Here is a 14,351-nt window from a genome sequence, read left to right as displayed (position 1 = left end):
CATGCACATGTGCAACTCACGGCTTGGCCGATGTGAGGAAGTGAAACATGGGCGGCTACTCACCTTAATAATTCACGCATACACATCAAAAGAGAGAAGGAGAAAGTTGTTAACTGTCCATGTTAAACTTAACTGCTGCACAGTGCCGCTTGAAACTGACGAAGCGAGGCATGTCCATGCGTGTCCATGCGCTTACTGGCGGGCACATCCTGCAGACCTGTGTGAATTTTCCACGGGAAAAATTACTTTACTTTTTTGTCTATTCAAGAAATTACCCACAAATTATTTTATTTATCGATGTTTTTATTTATGTATGTATGTATTTTTTTACTTATTTATTTCAATACTGTACCTGAAGTTATATTTGAGCAAAAAGGAAAACGTTTCTTAACAGGTTAAGAAACATGTCCCTGTTTTTGTTTGTTTGTTTGAGATGATTATTGAAAAGCTGGTTGTATCTTGGTTAAAATATTCTAATAAAGCAAAGATAGAAAATATTGCAATATCTTGTGTGCTGTAAAGTGGTTTGAAAAAAATTTAATCGGAATCAACCAAAATCGGAATCAGCCGTCCAAACACTCTGCAAATCGGAATCAGCTCAAAAAATTGTAATTGGTGCAAGTCTATAAATAATCATATCACTGAACATAGTATGAGTTACACCTACCTTGGTATAACCATAACAGCATCAGGGAGTTGTTAACATGGTAGTGAATGCATTAAAAGAAAAAGCTCTACGAGCTCTAAATGCAATTCAGAGAAAATTTTATCATTTTCAAATTCCAATTAAATCTGGCTCAAAATATTTGACAGTGTCATCCAGCCCACTGCGCTCTATGGTAGTGAAGTATGGGGTCCACTCAGTCATCAGTGCTATACCTGTTGGGACAAACATCCAAAAGAATCTTTACATGCAGAATTCTGCAGATATATTTTACACATACACAGAAATACACCAACAAATACATGTAGAGCAGAATTAGGAAGATACCCACTGATAATTAACATTCAAAAGAGAGCACTGAAATTTTTCATCCACCTTAAAGTCAGCTCACAAGACACCCTCCATTCCAAAGCCCTCCAAACACAGGAACTAAACCCAGAAAAGAATCCCCTGTGTCAGCTGGTGCTGAGACTAACTGGCCCTTCTCAGACACACTCTGACCAGTCTCACACCAACACTGCTTTCCAAACACCAATCAGAGTCAACCAAATTATAAAACAATGTAGAGAACCCTATTTATAACACTGGAAAGAAGAAACTAAAAGCCAAAGTAGATTAGAATGTTAACTGGCCCTAAACAGAGATTAGGAATTGGCAGACTATCTCTCTGCTGTCAGAGATACAAAGCAGAGACAGATCCTAAACAGGTACAGGCTCAGTGACCACAAACTGGCAATCCAAATAGGCCGACACAAAAAGTCATGACAACCAAAAGAAAACAGAGTATGCAGTCACTGTTCGACAGGTGAGGTCGAAACAGAGATGCAAGTTCACAATCCTCCTCGGAGAGGGAGACAGGGCAAATCTTGCCGCCCAGTATGTATTAGCGTGCCACCGCCTGAGGGACAGTGAATGACCTAAATACACACGCACGCGCACGCGCACACTCTTTTGTTTTTTGGTGGGTCCGGTAGCCCTAGTTTTCGCGGCTTTCATTTCTGTTTAGGTTTAGTTTTCTATTTAAGGTTAGAGGGAAGAGCCCAGATCCTACGACCCTTTGTGGGCTGGTCTGGGTATCTTCCTTTCTTTCTTTTTGTTCATTTTGACTGGCCCATCACTCACACACAGGATATAAAAATATATATTTACGTGTTTTATTTTATTCATATATATTTTATGAAAAGTATCTATTTTTATTTGATTTTGATTAATTTTCATATTACTGTTATTGTGTATTTTGTGTTTGTGTTTGTATTTTATGCTTTGGCAATAAAACTTTCGTGCCAATAAAGCTTTTGAATTTGAAATTTGAAATTTGAGAGAGAGAGAGACAGACAGACAGACAGACAGGCAGAGGCACTAACTATTCATAGGCCTGGGAGTACAGGTAGGCCTTAAACTTGACTTTAAAGGATGACACAGTTGCAGAGAATCTCAGATCATCAGGCAGTTTGTTCCAGAGAGTGGGACCATAATGACTGAATGCACCTTCGATAAATTTATTTTGGATCATGGGCACAGTTTGTAGTGTTGTCAGGGTACCAAAATTGGGACCCACAGTATGATACCAGTGAAAGTATCATGGTTCTGAGTAGTATCACGATACCACAGCAAAAATGAGGCAGATGTGCCTTTTGTCATTTATAAAAAGACAAATCACTTTTCCATAATACATCAATGATATTTCAATGGAATAAATTTCTTATTGACTTATTCATACTTCAAAAACAGCATCAATAAGTGATTAACATAGGGGGGATCAATATAAAATAAATTAATAAAAATCAACCAGCCACCCTCCTCCTCTGGTAAGTTAAGAGCAGTGCGGTGAGATTTTTGGACCATTACCTGCCACAAAGAGAGAAACGTGAATGGCTCGTTTCTCCTCTGACACGTCACATACCTGTGTGCCGCCACGGCTTGGCTGTTCAGGTACTTCTGGGCAGTCATGACACCAACGAAGAGGAAATTATTGGACCTGGAGGCGGGCTTCTCGGTTGCCGGTAAGCCATTATCTTGCGGTGGCCATAGTGCTCTGCCGTATTCCTGTCTGTGACCCCCATTCAACCCACAACTGTCAGGATTCGCCTCTCGTTTCTGCTGCTGGTTGAAATCAGTGTGCTCCTGAATGATTTCTTTTGCTTGCACAAAACTATTTTTAGTCGCAAATGCGAGTAAAATGCCCGCACCGTAGAGCTCTGTAGTGGAAAACAAATCACTGTAGCTTACATAAACAAATCTAGCCTACAAGTAAAAAGAAATAAATAATAACTTTCACTGCTTAAAGATACTCAATAGCTCAGCTAATACCTGAAATGTCACTGGAAAACAAACCACTGCAGCAGCATACTGAGCGTCAGGTCATTATTGGCCAGCGCGCGTCGTTATTGGATGGCGCGTGAACAGTCACCCTCTTGCGACTGGACTTTGAACTTATCCCACAGTAGTAGAACCATGAGGTACCATGGTACTACGGTACTCCAATATTATGGTATCATATGTACCGTGGTGTTTTAGTTCCGTGGTCTACCGTATAGCCAATGTACCGTGCAACACTAACAGTTAAGAGACCAATGTCTGATGATCTGAGGGTTCTGGGGGGTATGTAGGCTGTGAGAAGGTCAGAGATGTACTGGAGAACCAGTCTGTTAAGTGCTTTGTAAACAGTAAGGGATATTTTGAAATCAATTCTGTATTTTATCGGAAGCCAGTGTTGTGAGTATGGGAGTAATATGTTCTGTTTTTCTGATCCCAGTGAGTACTACAACATTTTGAATAGGTTGGAGCCACCTGGCAAGAAGGGCGTTACTGTAATCTAGTCTGGAGGAGATGAGAATGGACCAGTTTTTCAGTGTCTGTCTTTGAAAATGTTTTTAGGTGGTTAAATGTGGTCCTTGTTATACTCATAATATGACTTGTAAAGTTGAGTTATAGATCCATGATAACACCTGATTTCTGACCTGCTCTGAATGGAATATGAATGGTAAGATACATTGTGTTTGTTACATCAACTTTATTAAAATCTATTAAATTTTGTTTGTTGTTTTTGTTTTTGATAACAAAATGTGCTTAAACCAAGAAAACACAGTATTCAGGAAAATTAAACTGGAAAACATGGAATTTGTGAAAAAATAAAACGTAATCTGGAAAAATTATAACAGATTTCATAGGGCTGATATCTTGACCCCTCGTGCTTCCTCAGATATTCTCACTCATGGCTGTCTGTACAAAATTGTGTGCCAGTCATTCCAGTCGATTAAAGATTCTGAGCTGTGTTGGAGAGTCTGGAGGCTTTCTTGAATATTTGGACCCCAACTACCATTATGGGTCGCACATACTGACAAGGACACTGAAGCAGATCTGTAGTAGCACAAATAACACACTACTATAACAAAAAAAAATGAAACATGGCCAATTGCACATCTGTGTTGTTTTCCATTTTAAACACCCAATATCACTTTTTTACTCCTTTTCTACCACTGAGCACACACACACACACACACACACACACACACACACAAACAAACACATACAAATTTGGGAGCCTCTAGGGGCAGCCCTTCAGACAAACACATTTACACAATAATCCTATTAGAGAGAGAAAGTGCTCTCTCTCTCTTGCTCTCTTCATCCATCAATACTCCCTCTATCTCGCTCGCCCCTCCCTCTCCCCCTCCATCCACTGTCAATGCCAGTCAATATGCTGCTATCTCTGCTCACTTTCCTATTCTAATTCAAACAGGCTTTGCTGCAGCCATGAGCAATCAGTGTCCAACAATAGCAGCAGAGAGCTCGATAGCTCAACACTGCGTCACATTCATTTTGAGGCACAAAGTGATGGAGGCGACATGCTGTTCTCACTGCGCTGCTGTTCATACAGCACTGTTGCTACTTTTCCACTGTACAGCCTGTCAATATTCCCTCATAGCTTTGTCTCTTTTTTCCTCCCTCTGCCGTGCTCTCTATCCTCTGTCCACCCAACCCCCTCCTCTCGGCCCTCTGCCAACCCACAGACAAGCGAACCGCTAAAGATTAGAGCTGCACCATGTCAACAAATTATTCTACACTATGATGGATCAAATATGACATGCAACTGACATGTTTAAATCACCTGCAATGGCAGACTCCAAATGCAGGAGTTTAGCTGTATAGGGAAATCAACATTTATAGAAATAGACTTTTTTTAATGAGAAAAATGGCATTGGAGAGTAAAGGTTATCCATCTCTCCTATGATTAAATAAGGCAGTTTAATGTAATTATTTGTTGGGAGCAGCGAGCAGAAGCAGAGTATGGCTTTCTCACATAACTTCATCTGCTTCCAAGGTGCATAGAAAAGGTAAAATATCTGTAGAGGTCAAAACTCAAAATAATTTTAAATATAAATTATTTTAATTTCGATATTCTCTGTCATGTGTTTTATGATGACCCTGGTGAAGCTCACAAGCCAAAACACTTTGGTCTGACTATAAACCTGTTCTTCCTTCAACAAGTGTTGCTGTAGTTCTGATCTCTTGGGTCAGGGAGTTATGAATATCCTTTGGCCCTAAAGGAAGCAATTTAGTATAGCACTTCCATTCTGCTGGGAGACTTACAAGGGACAGGTGTAAACTAGAATTACTGCTTTGTAGTTGTATGCCTCTGCGCATTAGCTGAACTTACAGTTTACATCCATATCTGTGAAAACATGGATGCTTCACAAGAATCTTCCTCTATGATGTTGAGTAATGGCCAAAAAAAGTGTTTTTGCAGAACATTATAATGCAGTGTTTCCTCTCCCATTATTTTCTACAGTATATAGCGCCAGATCACAACAGAAGCCATTTAAGGTTACCTTTCCTATAGAACAGGTCTATATCTTGTCCTTTTATTAAACAAACTAAATAGCCTTATGTTATTTATCTGATTTACATGACAGCATGTCATTTCTGTCTCTACATGGTCTTGCATTTACAATTCTTCTCTGCTATCTGTATCACGCATGGTGGAGTTCCGCCCCGATGCGCACACTAGGGGTGTGTTAAAATAATCGATTAATCCAATTCAAATTGATCTTCACTGGCATGATCTGATATCTATTCGTAAAATCCAAGATCAATCTTTTAAAGGCTCTCTAAGTCTTCCTAAGCTTGAAAAGTTTTTGTCACATACAGCAAACATCTCCTCCCGATTCGCTAGCTACATGTCCTCTGAATATGCTGTGAAAAAGTCCGGTCTCTGTAGCCCAGGCTCCGCAAATAGCAACAAAAACATTTTGGTCCAGGCTGCACCAACCAGCCAGTGCGAGACCAGCGAAAGCAAGCACATACATGAACGCGGTGCCCATGTCTCAAGGTCTTGCGCAAGCACGCACACATGAACGCGATGCCAAGAGAGGAAGTTAGAGCTACAGGCTATAATGAGGCTAAAAGGCAAGCTAGCTCCGTTGTGTTTGATAACATTGTTGAACGTAAACAGAAGTGAAGAGTTTTTGTTGCCATTGTATTTTGTTTCCAGTGAGATAATAAGTTTATATTGTGACTTTGCTGTTTTAATATTACTGCTGCTGCTCTAGAAACATTTAGTTATAAAATATTCAGTTTTATTCCTGTTGTGAATTTATTCTTTTAAAAAAATAATTCCATGTAAATGTTACACTATTAGTTCTCTGAGAATCTCTTTCACATACTAGCAAAAACTGGTATTGTAACTGAGAAATCTCCAGTCGAATTGATATCGGATCGGATCAAATCGGAACCCTTCTATCAAAATGGAATCAATTCAGGAAATCAGTGGTGATACCCAGCCCTAGCACACACACACACACACACACACACACACACACACACACAGATACATGCGCGCACACACACAGGTCAGCACACTCCCACCCGCAGACAGAGCGTGCTTCGGAAAATATGTCGCTTCAACCACCTGGAAGCAGACAAAAATAGGCCTATCTGCGTTTTTTAAACGCTCCCAAGGTGGTGAAGAAGAAATGTTCCAATGTTTAGTTCAATGTGCCGTTCAAATAATTGTTCAGTTGTTATATTGACTGCTTTCACTAAAAGCAACACAGGAACACCATGATTCATTGCATTCACGACAATGAGACAGATGGAAGGTCAGTGACTTAGGCCCTTGATCACTAAATTCTAATCAGATCATCCTTGAGTCCAAGTGAATGTTTGTGCCAAATTTGAAGAAATTCCCTCACAGTGTTCTTGAAATATTGCATTGGAGAGAATGAGCCACAAGATCACAGTGACCTTGACTTTTCAGGGCTCGACAGTGCGAGCGTTTCACTCGCATTTGCGACTAAAAATAGGTGTGTGCGAACTGTAAAAAATATTTAGGGGCACATGTGCGCATAAAAAAAAAATCAGCCGAAGCAGCCTATATTTTTGTCAACAAAAAAAATATGATAATCTAACCACAAATGTTGGAGGAACTCCAGCTGCCTCTTCCCTGTGTGACATGGTTATGGGCAGTTTTCCAAGCCACCGTCGGCACAATGAATATAAGTCCCACTGTCGGCAGGGTGGAAATAAGTCAAAGTGTGGAGGAGATGGACCGGGTTAAGCGGTGGACCTCCGGGGAAGCCTGCTCCGTTCTCCCCGCAGTTAGGGACCATTCGCCACGGTACCGCTGCTGGGCAGGGTGGAAATAAAGCCCTTTTCACACAGAGCACGCAAAGGGCAGACCTCCGCCGACATACCAATTCACTGTGTATGTGCTACCGCGGCACAAGAGCGCACCGCTCTGCCGGCGAGCTGAGCGGCGTGCGAGAGGGCGCATGCCACGTCATCTGCGCACCGCCAGCCTGCGCTCGAATTGAATTTTTTTTAATTTCACCGCAACGCGCTGTGACGAAACCTCGGCGCGTCCAATAGCAGAGAAGAGCCTGAAGTAGACCCGGAAGCGATCACCATGGAGCTGTAGCACCTGAACGAGCCTGTACTCCCCCAAATCCTGTCTTGCGCGCCTTGCTCTCCACTTGCTCTGCGCCCTACCCCGCAGTGGCCGCTGCGAAAATCGCGCTCTGTGTGAAAGAGGCTTAAGTCCTGCAGAGTTTCAGAGGACCTGGAGCATGTTTTAGGATAGTAATAACATTATATAAGATAATCATATTGCAAAGATAATATATAGCCTATAAGATAATAACATTAAAGACAAAATTAAATTGCAATACTTTTCAAAACTTGATGATTTTACCTTTGTGTACATTTTGTATACAAATTCATTAAATAATTTTGCTTGTAAATGTCTATTTGCATTACGTTTATTACGGAAAACACATTATTTGATCAATTTACATTGTGCCCCTAAAGTTCTTTGTGCGCTCCTTTCTTTTTCAACTTAGGAGCACATGTGCTCCTTGGGAAAAAAGTTAGCGTCAAGCCCTGCCTTTGAGCTATGACCACCAAAATCTAATCAGTTCATCTATGAGTCCAAGTGAACATTCCTGCCAAATTTGAAGAAATTCCCTTGAGGCTGTCTTGACATCTTGCATTCATGAGAATGGGATGGACGGGCGTACAGATGTACAGATATATGTACAGCCAGACAGACAACCTGAAAATATAGTGCCTCCAACCACAGCTATCACAGAACTAAAAAAGAAATGGAAGCAGCAGAGGCTGAGATATCCAGACTCTTGGCCCCAAATATTAGTCATGCTCCACAATACTGGATCCTTCTTTAGCTATAATGCAACTGCATAGAGACTTTCATTAGACCACCACAGCCTGGTAAAAGGCCACATCTTTCAAACTCTACAACTCCAGTTTGTATGATCTTGATGTGCAAAATCATAAAATCTCATATTTGGCTCTACCTTAGAATTTACACAGAATGAGGACTGTAGATTTTGTCACCCATCACTTACACTGAAACCGCTTTTGGAAGGGATCTCCTCAGGGCCAGACAGACTGACAGAAGCAATGATTAGAGTCACCAATGACTCTCAGGTTAATGTACATGTGGTCATGTGAGTACTGTTTGCAGACAGAGCACTGTAAAGCCCAACAGTACTACTAACTTATAAGGACTGAGGGCACAATAATTAAAATCCATTTAATAGTTGATAGAACATATAACTATTCAGTGATGTGAACGAGTAATCTAGTTTTAATTTTCTGTGGCACAGCACTTATGTGTAAAGTATTCCCCATCAATGATCACTTTTGAGTGAACGCTACGTACACGGACATCGTGACGTCACGACGTTGTGAATCTGCTGCCCTGACCGACGTAAATTTTTTTTATCCAAAATGGCTGCCGTGTGCGAGAGTCCGCGTCTCATCTTCGTTCATGGATTAACTTGTAAGTAAACCAAACAAACTTGTCAAAACTGCTTTGTTTGTTATAACTTTGCATGGATATCACAAATAATAAAGTGTTTGATCGTTAGACTGCGGTTTTTACATTTAGGGTACCAAGCAATGACCCCGGTGATTCGAACTCATTTTTGAATTGCAGGGCCTGTGCTACCGTTAACGATGACGTAATTATGTTAGCCGGTAACTCTTTTCAGTTAGCAGCCGTAGCGTTTCTTTGTGTGGCACTGATATTTATGTTAAGCGCCCTTATCTGGTAAATATATTCTTCTTCTTACATGCACCCGAATGAACTAAAGTAGGCCTAGTAGCTAACTTAAGACGAACGTTAAGTTGCAGCTAGTTTAGCCATTAGCTGACTCACTTTGAGGCTAATGGCTAACTAGCTTATGCAATCTGCAAACTTACATTGAACCTCCATTTTTTCTTTCCTCATAGGCTGAAGTGGATGCAGAGAAGCGAGCATGCACACTAATCAAGGTAACTGAAATTTAGCTTGTGCTGCTCCCCCTCCATAAATGGGCTAACGTTTTATTATTATTTGTAATAATCAAGTCTGTCTGTCTGTCTGTGTGTGCATTTGTAGATCTATGTCATTGACTGTATATGACCTACAGTCACTTGAATCATCTGAGAGCAACTTTATTGGTAAGTTATATTAACACTTGAGATTCTGGGTTAATAAATTGTAAAGCTGTTGTTGAGTAGCCTACATAATTTAACTGGTTTCTTACTGCTTATTATATCTGTTTCCACAGGATCAAGTTGAGAACATTGACCAGCACTGACCTTTTTCTTTGGTAAGCCAAATGATTTAAACTCACTTGTAGGAGAATTATGTTAGTTTGAAAGTAAGCACTTCAAATGATGGAGTGGAAGTGCAAGTTGTGTGCTATGTCTTCAGACACCCGTGCACAGTTATTTAAGCACTACCGTTTGAAACATAGCCATTATTCAAGAGTTAGTCCTTTGCCATGTCTCTACACCTCCTGCATTTGTACATTTCCGTCATTTAATGCACTGAAAATTCATTTATCACAGTTTCACAAAGACACGTGTAGAGCTGGTGCAAGTGAAGGAGCACAAGCAGGACACACAGTTTTTACATGTCCCTTGTGTGACTTCAGACAGCCCTTTTCAGAGGCAACACTGTTCAGTCATCTAAGGGGACACTTAAAGAACCATGAGAATGTAACATGCCCATTTAAGAACTGTAGCTATCGCACAAATGTCTATTCGTCATTTAATGCACACAAAAGTAGGACGCATGCAGGTAGTTCAGACTTCTGTGATGACATTGTGTCAAGAGAAGGTGATAGTGCCCCACTTAGCACTGCTGACCTTGATGGCGAGGATCCTACTCAGTGTCAGGATGTAGAAACATTTGATTTTCCTGAGGTTGACGGGTGTGACACCAGCCAGTTAAGAGCCCAGTTACACCATAATTTGTCTTCCTTGTTCCTGAAAAATGCAAACTATTCTTCATGTTTCCGACATGGCAGGAAATAGTTGATCATCTGGACTGACAATACTGTGTGCAAAGTGATAATTAGCTGTTACTTTTTTGTATGCACGAATCCAACTAAATCTACCCATTTTTCCATTTCATTTCAGGCTTCCTTTCGTGGACCTGTCCATCAGATTATGGCACAACCCCAGAAATTTGTGCTGCGTGTTTACATTTTCACAGATGTTGCCATGAAGGTAACTCTGCGTGAGCGTCCAGAGTCAGTGGAAGAGCTAATCAACATACTGCGAGAGAAACTTAAGCCAAGACTGGACTGTGAATTTACCTTGCAATATGAGGATCCTGACGTTGGTGGACAACTCACCTGTCTAGTTGATATTCAAGAGTTACCAGAGAAGGGGACATTGAGAGTCATCTGATCAGAATCTGATAACAGCTCATGTGTCAGTTCTGATACGGACATCCTCCCTCATGTACCTGTAAGTGTGCGTCACAAGACCTGGCCCGATGTTTTCCCTGTGCCTACTTTTTCATATGAGGTGGAGCATGTGCTTGAGGAGGGAAACAGTGTATTTGAGAGATCTGGAAAGACACTGAAATTAAGCAGGGCCCAAAAGCACAACGTTTTGGAGAACATGGCTGCAGTGATGCACAACTTCAAACCTTACCCAAGTGACAGGGATGTGGGAATGGCAGCCGAAGCTCTTGTTACAGCTCATCCGTGTCTTAAAGAGCCTGGAAGTGTGAGTGGATGGTATGGGTGGAAGATAAGCCTGAAGTTCAAGATGGGGAATTATCGTACCAAGCTGGCTAGATCTGGATGTGTGGAGGTGTCTGTCAACGCAGGCAGAAGGAGCATAAATAACCCTGACAAAGAGCATCCCCACTCCAACATAAAAAGAGCCAGACGAGCTGAAGTAAATTACCTTCCAAACTTTCCCAGAGGAGAAAACCAGGCCAGCCTGGAAGAAATTAGGCTGGAAATTATGCATGAAGTTGAGAAGAGTGAGAAAAACCTCCAGTTGATAGAAAAGCATATGCAGATGACTTTTGCCCTACGTCGCCAAGAGATCGTTCAAGGGGATCCAATGGTGAAGGAGTTCCTACAGAAATGGCCGGCTCTTCGGATGGAATCCTAGGTAAAACACGCTCACTCTTTCTCATTTCTACCAATCTTTACACATCTTTCTCAGTCTGCCCTCTCTAAACATGTTTCATCACAATTCATTTGTCCTATTGTGTTTTTTTATTTTGTTTTGTAGGTTTGTGCAGAGTTCCACCGCATCACAAACGTCAATCTACGGAACCAGTTTTATGCTGAGCTTGTCACCACGACTGTTGGCCATATACAGACAGAAGGCACAACGCACCAGCAAGATAGCAGAGGCGCTACGTGACATCCTACATATTTATGACCTCCAGGTGAGTTAAAGTTGAACTTGGTCCAAATCAAGTTATACGGACAACAGTGACAGCAACAAAGTTCATCATGTTCAATTTGCTTGTCCTTTCAGCAAGAACAAGATGTCAACATGAGACGCACTGCAGCCCTACGTGCCCTCCCAGTATACCTGCGTGTGGAGGACCCACAGTTCTTCAAAACATGGAATGTAAGTATGCACTGCTTTCGCAGAACTGTTAGTATCAATGAGGTGATATTGCTTGCTTTGTATGGATAGCATTATTTTCAACACTAAAAGCTGCCTAACTATACATAGCAACCACCTTCCAAACCCTGTGTGGAGGCGTGAGTGTGGATGCATATGGATACATACAGTATGTGGTACAGAAGCCCTGTAATCCTTAAGTTTAACTTCCCACAAAGCCCTGACCTCACCTTGCCCAGAGGGCTAATAATTTGGTTGACCTTTTGACCTTACCACTCGGAAATACACCACACACACACACACACACACATCCTGACCTTGTCCTCCTGGGTCAAATTGACCCAGTCTGTTTTGACTGTTCCTTCTGTCCTCCCTTCCTCCATCCTCCTTCCTTCCTCTCTACTTTCCTCCCACCTTCCTTCCTTCATTCCTTCCCTCCTCCCTTCCTTCTTTCCTCCCTCCCTGCTCCTCCCTTCATTCCTTCCTTCCTCATTTTTTCTTCCTTCCTTCCCCTCCTTCCCTTTTTCTTTCCTCCCTTCCTTCCTTCTGTCCCTCTATCCCTCCTTCCTTCCTTCTTTCCTTCCCTCCTCCCTTCCTTCCTTCTGTCCCTCCATCCCTCCTTCCTTCCTTCTTTCCGTCCCTCCTCCCTTCCTTCTTTCCTTCCTTCTTTCCTCCCTCCCTGCTCCTCCCTTCATTCCTTCCTTCCTCATTTTTTCTTCCTTCCTTCTTCCCCTCCTTCCCTTTTTCTTTCCTCCCTTCCTTCCTTCTGTCCCTCTATCCCTCCTTCCTTCCTTCCTTCCCTCCTCCCTTCCTTCCTTCTGTCCCTCCATCCCTCTTTCCTTCCTTCTTTCTTTCCTCCCTCCCTGCTCCTCCCTTCATTCCTTCCTTCCTCATTTTTTCTTCGTTCTTCCCCTCCTTCCCTTTTTCTTTCCTCCCTTCCTTCCTTCTGTCCCTCCATCCCTCCTTACTTCTTTCCTTCCTTCCTCCCTTCTTCCCCCCTTCCTTCCTTCATCTTCCTTCCTTGACCCGATGACAACTGGAGGGTTAAAAAGACCTATATGAGACACATTGGCATACTTACATGTATACCTACCTGTTGGATGGTGACCAGTAGAATAGTCAGTTGAAATACCTACCTAATACTTAGCCGTTGAGTCATGACCTGTGAAATAGTAATATAATGCAATTGTCTAGTTCCTTAAAGTTAACCTTGTATAACTTGCAAATTCCAGGAGGACAACTCGCCTGAGCCAGACATCACTGACACGCCTGTTGCCCTTGTCACGGTGGTCTCCGAGAGCACTACAAGTCCAGTTGACTTCAGTCCTGCATCCATTGCTATTGTGGTGGAAGATGAGCTTGTGAGGAGCAACATCCCCAGGTTGGCTGAAGCATTTGCATTGTTGTTTGGGTTGATGTATGTATTGCATTTGGACTACCCCAGGAAACTCATTCACACTTTAACCTTCATCCAGAAAGTGCTGATGGGTCTTGATGATGGTAAACTACTCAAACCCTGCTTACTCAATCTAAAAAATGACCTGTTACTGAAAGAGTAGACCACATTACACTTTGTGTCTATGCACATGCACATGTCTGTATGCACATACAGAAGCGTGTTTGTGGTGCCAAGTGTCTTAATGTGACAGTATGTTGAATATGCTGTTGCCCAAAGTATCTGAATGGAAGTTACACCTGGTAGGCTGTCTAACCACAAAAGCTACCTGTTCATGTTTGCACTTTAAAAAAAAAGTTCACAGTTTTAATTGTTAGCAATTGTATATTTCTGTCATTTATTCACTGAAAATTCCTTTATAATGTGTAAAGCTGGTGCAAGTTAAGGAGCACAAGCAGGACACACACTTTTTACGTGTCCCTTATCCACCAAGTCTACCTAATTCGTTCATGGTTGCACTTTAAAAAAGTTTTAATAGTATATGTAGATTGTAATACTGTGAGATGTGCCTTTGTCCACCAAGTCTACCTCACTTGTTCATGGTTACACTTTAAAAGTTAACAAATGTAGATCGGAACACTGTGAGATATGCCCTTTACAATAATGTATTTATTTCTTTTTTATTTTATTTTATGAAAGAGCTCTTGGTCCTTCATTGCAAGACTGATGCACAAAGGCCAGTCGTATTGATTCATTTTATTTATGTTTAAAATTTCTTTGCAGTTTGATGAGCTGTAAGATCCTTTTAATTTCTGTTTTACAAAATCTTGCCAGATGTTTTACTTTAAGCACTTTAACATGCTCAGTCATGACATGTAGATGGACACATTCACACACACA

At 41.6% G+C, this 14,351-nt stretch overlaps 1 protein-coding gene across 1 annotated transcript in view; it reads right to left on the bottom strand.

Moving 5' to 3' along the window:
- Positions 1-14,351, bottom strand: part of arhgap39 (Rho GTPase activating protein 39) — a 271,265-nt gene that overhangs the window by 216,789 nt on the left and 40,125 nt on the right. The gene's annotated exons all lie outside the window — the stretch shown is intronic.

Source organism: Epinephelus fuscoguttatus, linkage group LG10 (assembly GCF_011397635.1).
Source record: "Epinephelus fuscoguttatus linkage group LG10, E.fuscoguttatus.final_Chr_v1".
Taxonomy (NCBI): Eukaryota; Metazoa; Chordata; class Actinopteri; order Perciformes; family Serranidae; genus Epinephelus; species Epinephelus fuscoguttatus.
This window is presented reverse-complemented; position numbering and strand designations above follow the sequence as displayed.